This window comes from Bidens hawaiensis, unplaced genomic scaffold (assembly GCF_021521415.1).
Source record: "Bidens hawaiensis isolate Kalapana, Puna unplaced genomic scaffold, B.hawaiensis_p1.1 tig00013027_1, whole genome shotgun sequence".
NCBI classification, from domain to species: domain Eukaryota; kingdom Viridiplantae; phylum Streptophyta; class Magnoliopsida; order Asterales; family Asteraceae; genus Bidens; species Bidens hawaiensis.
The window spans coordinates 456,364-465,852 of record NW_027492096.1 but is presented as its reverse complement, the minus strand read 5'-3'; the positions used below and the strand labels follow the sequence as shown (position 1 = coordinate 465,852).

General features: G+C 32.0%; 1 long non-coding RNA gene across 1 annotated transcript; it reads right to left on the bottom strand.

Moving 5' to 3' along the window:
• Nucleotides 1–4,284: 4,284 nt before the first annotated feature.
• On the bottom strand, nucleotides 4,285–8,748 carry LOC143543121 (uncharacterized). Its single transcript, XR_013137019.1, has 4 exons — nucleotides 8,613–8,748; nucleotides 8,399–8,481; nucleotides 5,372–5,462; nucleotides 4,285–4,529 (listed from the first exon to the last, which is right to left on the bottom strand). It is a non-coding gene; the product is annotated as an uncharacterized LOC143543121 (long non-coding RNA).
• Between the last annotated feature and the right edge of the window lie 741 nt (nucleotides 8,749–9,489).

Here is a 9,489-nt window from a genome sequence, read left to right as displayed (position 1 = left end):
ATTATATTATTATTGTTATATGCATTTAATTATTATATAACGTGATTTATCCACAAAAGAGTTATAAAAAACTAGATGCGAAAGCTTTGGCTAATTTCCTGAATGATATATATTAGTAATCAACTATATGTCAACTGCACTTGAATGAGAATTAATATGTTATTGAATATTGATTAAGACTTTATTTTAAAGATCAATTAATTATAGTATTATGAAAGACTAAATTTGGGTTTTTGATTGTCATATTGTTACCTACAACACTTTTTAAAGTGAATATACCATTGCTTTTATAACTTGCAAGATTCATACATTATGCATTTAAAGAATCAAAGATGTATATTATCTACTAGGTTATTGACCCGTTGGCGCCACGAGTGGAAACATATAAATCATGTAATATCCACCGGTAATATGAAAGTGGAAAACATAATTTCATACATATATGTGGAGACGAGAAGATGATATACAGTTGTTAATAATGTCGGTAACAAAATAAAAACTTGTAAACATAACTTTCAAGCGAAAATAACATGCATTTTACAATCATTAGATAGATTTAAAATGAGAATTTCATAAATTACAAAATAGTTCCATATAAATGACATTTGTAGTTTTATTTGTAATTTTATATTCCTTGTCTAATATAAGCATTTTAACACCGTCTCTACTCTTCACTCGTGATAAAGCAACATATGGTTGACCATATGTTTAAGTTTAACAAAATTAAATTTCCATTTTCATCACCACCAAATTAGCATGTACGAAATATGGCGAAAAGTCTAATATCCAGAATAGATGCAATTTGTTTAAATGGGTAAAACAATACAGCTACAGAGCACAATCTATTAAAACAATATTAGATTATTATTATTATTAAATGTATTCAATAACTATTTAACATAAATTATCCACAAAGGATTTATAAAAAAATGGATGAGAAAGTTTTGCCTAATTTCCTAAATGATATATATTAGGAATCAACGATATGTCAATTATACCTGAATGAAAATTAATATGTTATTGAATATTGATTAAGACTTTATTTTGAATATCAATTAATTATAGTATTATGAAAGACTAAATTTAGATTTTAGATTGTTATAACAGTTTGTTTTGTAACATAAATTTAAAATATACTTATAAAAAGAAATGTCTTAGATATTGTTCATCTTTTAACATTGATGTGCAACAAATAATTAAATTGATGTGTAAATGAACATATGTACTATCCTAGAGTAATAAATATTACGGTTATTGATGTGTAACAAATGTCTTAGATAAAGTTCATCTTTTGAATCAACATTGAGATATAAGGTTTGTTGAATCAAATGTAAAATTGTTTTGTTGATTTAGAGACTAATTTCTTTGTTTGCTTATTATTGTACTCATGATATAAGTTATAAAATATTTTAATTTTTAATTTATCTTTGTTAGTCTTTGTATGTTTTTGTATTTGATTCAACTAAGTTATGATGTCTTATAATTCATATAAAATTATCATTTATTTATTAATACAACATTTGCATTTCATTATTTATAAATACAACAACGCCATTATAGATTTACCAGATGATCTTTTGATTGGTGACTCATCCGATCCTATTTCTGATTTGATTGATTTTGTATATCCAGCATTATTGGATAATTTTAATGATATTTCATATTTTCAAGAAAAGAGTCATACTTGCACCTTTAAATGACGTTGTCCAAGATATTAAGGACAAATTTTTGTCTTTGTTTCTCGAAGAATAAGTTAAATATCTCAGTTATGATAGTATAGACAAGTCTAATAGTGTTGGTTCTGGTTTCGATCCAGCATTACACTCACCGTGTCTGGTATGCCTAATCATAGATTGGTTCTAAAAGTTGGTGTGCCAATAATGTTACTAAGAAATATTGATCAGAAGAACAGTTTGTTCAACGGAACCAGATTACAAGTAATTAACTTGGGGATGCGTTTTATCGAAGTAAAAGTTATTTCAGGTACTAACATTGAGTTTCGCACTTATATAACTCGTAGTATTATAACTCCTTCAGATAAGAAACTGCCATTTATATTGAAATGAAGACAGTTTTCTGTTGCGGATTGTTTTGCAATGACCACTAATAAAAGTCAAGGCCAATCACCGGCAAGAGTTGGCATATACCTGCGAGAACCGGTGTCTACACATGGTCAACTATATGTGGCTTTATCACCAGTGAAGAGTAGAGACGATGTTAAAATGCTTATACTAAACAAGGAAGGTAAAGTTACGAATAAAATTACAAATGTGTTTATAAGGAACTATTTACTAATTTATAATTGTAATATGGATGTTATTTTAGCTGAATATGTTTATACATGATTTATATATTAGTTGATACTAAAAACGTGTGAATGTTACATGATTTATAATTTTCCACCCGTGGCGACCACGGGTCAATAACCTAGTTATACATATATGAAAAATATGTACATACATGTTTATACACATATGTACAATTTAAAGTAAATGATAATGTACATATGTGTACATTACATAACTAAAGACTAAATGAAATTATACGCATGTGTATAATACGATTTTTTTATGAAACCGGAATGAAATAAGAATTTTGGTTTTTGTTTTTTACTTTTTTTGTTTTATAATTTTTTAAAATTTTTTAAAGGTTGGTTTAATGGTTCAAAATGACTTTTAAAGTTCTCAATTCTCAAATAATTCTGTTAAGATCATTACCCATTGTCTTATATATTTTATATGTAACAGTTAAAGTAATATTTTACATGTTTGGTATCGTATGTGGCAAGACAAGAAACGACATGAATTAGGACCAACAGGTTGCCACTTTGCCCACCACCTTTACCACTTGGTACTATAATTATTAGTTGTTCGCAATGATTTCGTATAAGGAAAACTATACATTCGATAAGACGGTTTTTCATATGTAGTATATTACTTATGTTAATTAATTGATGACCGAGTAACAAATTTTTTGTAGTCGAGCAATCAAGGTCGTGTAGATAGTGGTGTTATCCATAAAGTGTTGTGAGATCTAGTCAGTTGTAGAAATCGTTAGACGCTAGTCGGACGGTGAGATTAATTGAGATCAATCGGATTGGAATTTATATGTAAATTGTCAAATATACATATAATATAAAATCCAAATTTTATGTATAAAAATTTCAATTTTGACTGATTTGAACAAATGGGGGTAATCGGCGATAAGTCGATAGGGGTAGAGACTAGCGATTAATCAGGATTTTTACAGCACTGGATCATCTAGTCCTGTAGCGGATAAATTGGTAGATCTAAAAGTATAAATAGTGGGTGTGTAGGAGTGACCGAGTGAGAGCTAGCCGTTGTAAAAAAAGGTTGTCTGGTAACCGAAATTAACGTCTTGTTATCCTTCGATTATATACAAACCTAGAAATAAACATATGGCTAAAAAGTATGACCACCCTCACCACCATCGTCATGCTTAATATTTTCACTCAAATCCAACACGCACTGATTCTCCGAGAACATATAAACGCGAGTCAATCACACATGAGCTAAACGCATACACGTCACCTCAAAGTCTATTACAAACACGCACAAGAATCCAACATGTCAAGACCAAAATCCGAGTGAGAACTTTGGTTTCAAAATCCTAACACAAATATACTCGAACATAACACAATCGGTTATTAAACCTACCAACACATCCTAAACAACATTAATACATAAACCTGCAAATCCAAAGTGGTAAAGGGCAGGTGTAAACGAGCCAAGTCACTCGTGAGCTACTTGTGATTGACTTGCTAAAAACTTTGAGCCAGGCTTTAAAGATCTCGAGCCTAAATTTGACCTTAATAAATAAACGAGCTCAAGTCTAAACTCCACATAGACACATACCGAGCTTAACTAGGCTTGTGAACCTAAACAAGACTATTATTTATACATATAATAATTCTTATTTTACAATATAAATCTTGAATTAAAAATATATTAAAATATGATAAAAATAAACTAAATACATTTTATTATATACAAATATTTAATAAACTAGCCAAGCCAAATCAAGCCGTTGGCAACCCGAACCTGTTTAGCCCAACCCAAAAGCTTATTACTTATTTACTTTCATGTCGCTTTGTTTTGTCACCATTACTTACGCACAGTCGCCCACAAACCGAACCATACTTCATAACACATCATAGCGCACTTTAGATGTGGCCGTTGCTTTTTTCACATTAAAGATAAAAAAGCTCATGACCCAAATAAGGTTTGTTAAAATAAATAAATAAAATAATAATAATAAAAATCAAACAACTTTGGTGCCATCATCACCAATAATATTGAGTTTCATCTTCAAAATTTGATACCATAAAATGTCTGGATTCTTATTCTGTTCTAAACTAATTACCAATTAAGTCCAACAAATACGAATAAGAAGAATGCAGCCTAATACAAAGTTGGAAAGTTTGTAACGCTAGTACCCGAGCATCATGCTGCATTTGATCCTGAAATGTCCTGCTGATTTATTTGCTCTCGCTGTCATAAAGATCTGATCTGAACATATTTGTCAAAGAAAAACCACATGCTAATAAAATCACACAAATGGATATTTATATAAGAGCAACATTGTAACTAACGTTTACGAACACGTGCCATTATGAGTCCATTTGCTTGTTTACAAGTTGAAAGGGGACAACGGTTTTAGGTTTTTTTTTTTTACTTTTATGTTTTTGATTTACATTTTGAGTTATGATTTTTCTATTATATTTTTTTAGGGGTTTTTAATCTTAATAAAAAACCCCTTAAAAAGTTCAAAAAATGATTAAAAAAAATCATAATTCAAAATATAAATAAAAAACAAAAAAAGTATAAAAACTAAAATGTTTCATCCGTTGCCCTTGTTCAACAACAAAAAAAATCGACCTGAAACCCGTTCCGACCGAACACGAACCCATTACGACCCGAACCAAAACAACCCTTTTTTTAATTGACCCGTTCAGACCCATGACCCGTTAACCCAACCCAACCCATTTGTCACCCCTATTTACAACTTTTTTTATTCTTATTTTTTTTAAATACCAAATTGAACTTTTATTACTAATTTATGGAACATTAATCTTTTAATTACACTGCATAGACTAACATAACCTATTATTGCTAGAATAGGTGATTTTCGTTTAAATAATTAACCCTCATATTATAACAAAAAGACTAATAAAAAATTATTAGGGTATGAGGGTAACTTTGTCCAACAAAGATTTATCGTTGCGTGCATAAAAACTTAAGCATTTGTAACAAAATGTGTCATGCTTTTATATCAGTAGTTAAAAACTGAATTCGAAAGGCGGTTTAATACTTTAATAATATAAAAAACTAAATAAAAGAGAAAAGGATACACCAAGTAAGATCCATGAGCAAACGCTCCAACCAAAACTGCAGTAAACAACCGATCCCTCAACACCGGTTTGTGCTTCAGTGTAAGTCGAACTGAAAAACAACATAGAATGTGTATGATACAACACAAATTGATGAAAGGAAAATAGGTGCATTGGCTGGCATAACAGATCAGACACGACCGATAAGGCACGACACAGTAAGACACGATTACTGGAGGTGCTAGTCACAAAGGTGCAAACGAGCCGAGCTGCTCACGAGCTACTCGAACTCGGATCGATAAAAAGCTCAAAAGAAGCCGAGCTTTTGAGCCTTGTATGGGAAGCTCATTTAGACTTGTGAAGCCCTAAAGAGCCTTGTGTATTTTTAAATTTTATCTCTTTTAGACTTGTAAGAACTAGTTTCGCATGAAGCAGCCGAGTTTTGACTCATTTAAGGTACTACATGAGCTCGAGCCAATCTTAGATTCGTTTTAAGTTTGCTTTCTCAAAATACATAAAAACAAATAAAAACGTATATAAATTAACTAATAAATACTTAACGAGCCGAGCCGAGCCGAGCCTTCAAAAGACGAATCAAGAGCAGTGCTCGGGCTTTAGAATAAGGGCTCGAAACTAGCCGAGTGCCTGAGCTTGACTGCTCGAGCTCTTGTAAGTCAAAATGAGCCGAGCTTGAGCCTAGTCTTGGGCTTGGCTCGGTTTGTTTACACCTCTAGACTGCTCGACACAAACACAATAACTAATTGTGCCATTTTTTTCTGAGCACGTATCTGTTTAGTGTTTACAAACAGGTTACACGATAATGTCACATAAGTAGTAAAACAAAAGTTACCAAAAGTTCATACAACTCTTAACTAATGCATAATCCTTAACATATTTGAAACAGGTTACTCATTATACGCCCTGCTTGCGGTGCGCGCATATAATGTATATATGTGTGAACCCTCGGGTGGGCAAAAGTAAAATTGCACTAATTTTGACGTTATTTTACTAATCTCGTGAAAATAACGTTAAAAGTGGCGGAAGGTTAATCAGGCATCATGTGGTGGCGTTGATAGCCGAAAGACAAGGGCACATGCACCGATCAGCCGGTGTCCCGATGATTGAGTGCTATGTGCCTTATGTCCAAGGCTTGATGCAAAACTACTATCGAGCCGGGGGTCTCACCGGAAGCAGCCTCTCTATCCCTATGGGACAGAGGTAAGGCTGTCTACATCTTACCCTCCTCAGACCCTACCATAGCATTGCTATTGGTGGGATATACTGAGTACGATGATGATGATGATGATGATGATATTTGAAACAATAGTCCAAGTACGGGGGCACAAGGTAACTAAGGCATATGCCATATAATTTATTATTTTAAAAAGATTAAAAATATAAATAAGTTTAAACAGGTCATTAACAGGTGTTCATAATTGGTAATAGCGAATAGTGGACAATAGCGACAAGATACATATACGCTACGTAGCAATAGCGATGAACTAGCGGGGGCTTTTTGATGTTTAGCAATAACATATTAGATTTTTTTTAAAACAAAATAGGGTTTTATTCACGAATTTAAGTTTTTACAATGTAATTGGTGAAGATTGGTGCTGTTTGGTCAATTAAAATGCCTACAAACTCAGTTTTTAATATTAAAAAAAAAAACATGATTGTTGCTATTGAGCGCTAAACATCAGATAGTGCTAGATGCCTATATCATCGCTTCGCTACGCTATTCACAATAGCGCTCGCTATGCAGGTGTCTAACATGTTTGGACATGAGTTTAATCATGTCAGTCTGTTTAAGACACGAAACCTGTTAATGCTTAAACCCAATTACCCAATTTATTTAAGCTTATTTTTATTAAAAAAAAATAAAATAAAATTGCACAACCCAATAACAAACCCTTTTACTTGCCCAATTTTTTTTGTCTTCGGCCCAAAATATTTTAACGATTCTCGGACTAATAGAACCCTAATCATGTTCAATTCGCCCCTAGTCAATACGAGCTGAGCTCAAGCCTAGTCGAGCTTGGGCTGGGCTTGTTTACACCCATAGACTACTAGACACGTACACAACACCTGTTTAGCTTTTGGGAGCACGATTATATCACATACGTAGTGAAACAAAAGTTCATAAAGGTCTTAACTAATACATAACCTTTAACATATTTTAAACAAAAATCCAAGTGCATGGTGTAAGGTAACCAACGCATTCGCCATATATTTTATTACTTTTAGAAAGTTAAGAAATATAAATAGGTTTAAACAGGTCATTAACAAGTTAACATGTGTTTAACTTGTTTGGACACGACTTTATCTGTCGACCTGTTTAAGATGCGAAACTTGTTAATATCAAACCCCAACTTGTTTAACTAATACATAATCCTTACCTTAAACAAAAATCCAAGTATGGGGCATATGGTAACTAAGACATATGCTGGATATTTTATTATTTTCACGGGGCGTAAGGTAACTAAGGCATATGCCGTATATTTTATTACGTTTAACAAAAACTGAAAATATAAATGGGTTTAAACACGTCATTAACAGATTAACAGGTGTTTAACTTGTTTCAGAGACAAATTTGACCGTGGTCGACCTGTTTAAGACACGAAACCTGTTAATCTCAAACCTAAACAATCTCTTCCAAATTCCAACTAGATCAATAAACAAAGGCAAATTGGATTTCAATAATCCCACCTTTTTACAGCTGGCCGATAATAATCCCACCTCTGAAAATAGCTGTCACCGGTCCCAACTTTCACACGCTGATTGTTTTCATTGGACCCCCGCTAAGAAAAACTTAACGCATTTAAGTTTTTTCCAGGTTGGTCCAGTGGAAACAATTAGTGTGAAAGTTGAGACCAGTGGCAGCTATTTTTAGAGGTGGGATTATTATCGGCCAGCTGTAAAAATGTGGGATTATTGAAATCCAATTAGACCCATAAACTTAACAAATAATAAAAATGAAGTAAACAATTATTATAACAAACTTAATGAAATAAAAAAAACATATTAAATAAAAATAAAAAAGAAACTTACTTAGAGGAAGCACCGGAGCGTAAACTAACGGAACGAGAAACTTAAAGGGAGCACCTTTAGTCTGTCGTATATACATACCGTCGCTACATAATAATAATAATAATAATAATATCATCCATCAATAACAACATAAACAATTGAATTAATTAGTACTTTATTAATTAATTAACTAATTGATTGATATATGATATAGTGTGAAATTAAAGCAATTTACCCGTCGGTTGGATTAGAAGAAGAAGACATTGTAGAGAATTTGGAATTGGAATTGGAATTGGAATTGGAGTGAAATTAATTTAGGGATCGTGTATTTTAAGGTTGAGTGCAGGGAGTACAAAATTGAATAAAAGCTTAATGTTAGTTATATTATTATTATTATTATTATTATTATTATTTTTATAATTAAATCAATTTATTTATTAATACTGAGATACAATTACAATAACCGGTAATAATAACAAGCTACGTCGTCATTGCATTGTTGTAGAAATCGTTATTCGTAGTCCAGCGGTGACGTGGGTACTAGCGATTAATCGAGATTAATCAGGATTAATCGGATAAATCTTTAATGTATAGTTTTCAATTTTATATATACACACATATTTTTATATGCAATTTTCAATTTTGGCCAGAATCTTGTCGGAAACCGCCGAATTTGACTGGAATCTCACCAGAAAACGACGAATAAGTCCAGTTAATCGCGATTTTGGTCAGATTTGACCAATTAACGATTAATTGACCGACTAGCCCAAAATTAAATAAAGGTGTGGGGGACTAGCGATTAATCGGGGATTTATCGGCGTCTAGTCGAGATTTTTGCAACATTGTGTCACTGTCTTTTAAATGACAAAACTGATCCTACCAGATACAAATTTATATTTCTTCGGAGTCAATAAGGTATTGTGTACAACCCACTAAACTCTTTCCAAATGTATCAAAAAAGAAAAAGAAAAATGAATGCGTACTAATTCTCAGCCCGGGAAATTCAAAAGAGCCTTTTTTTTCCTAATAATATAATTTATTGTGCAATTTTTTTCTTTAGGTTTAAATAACAATTTATTGTGCATTTTTTTTCTTTATGTTTTAATAACATT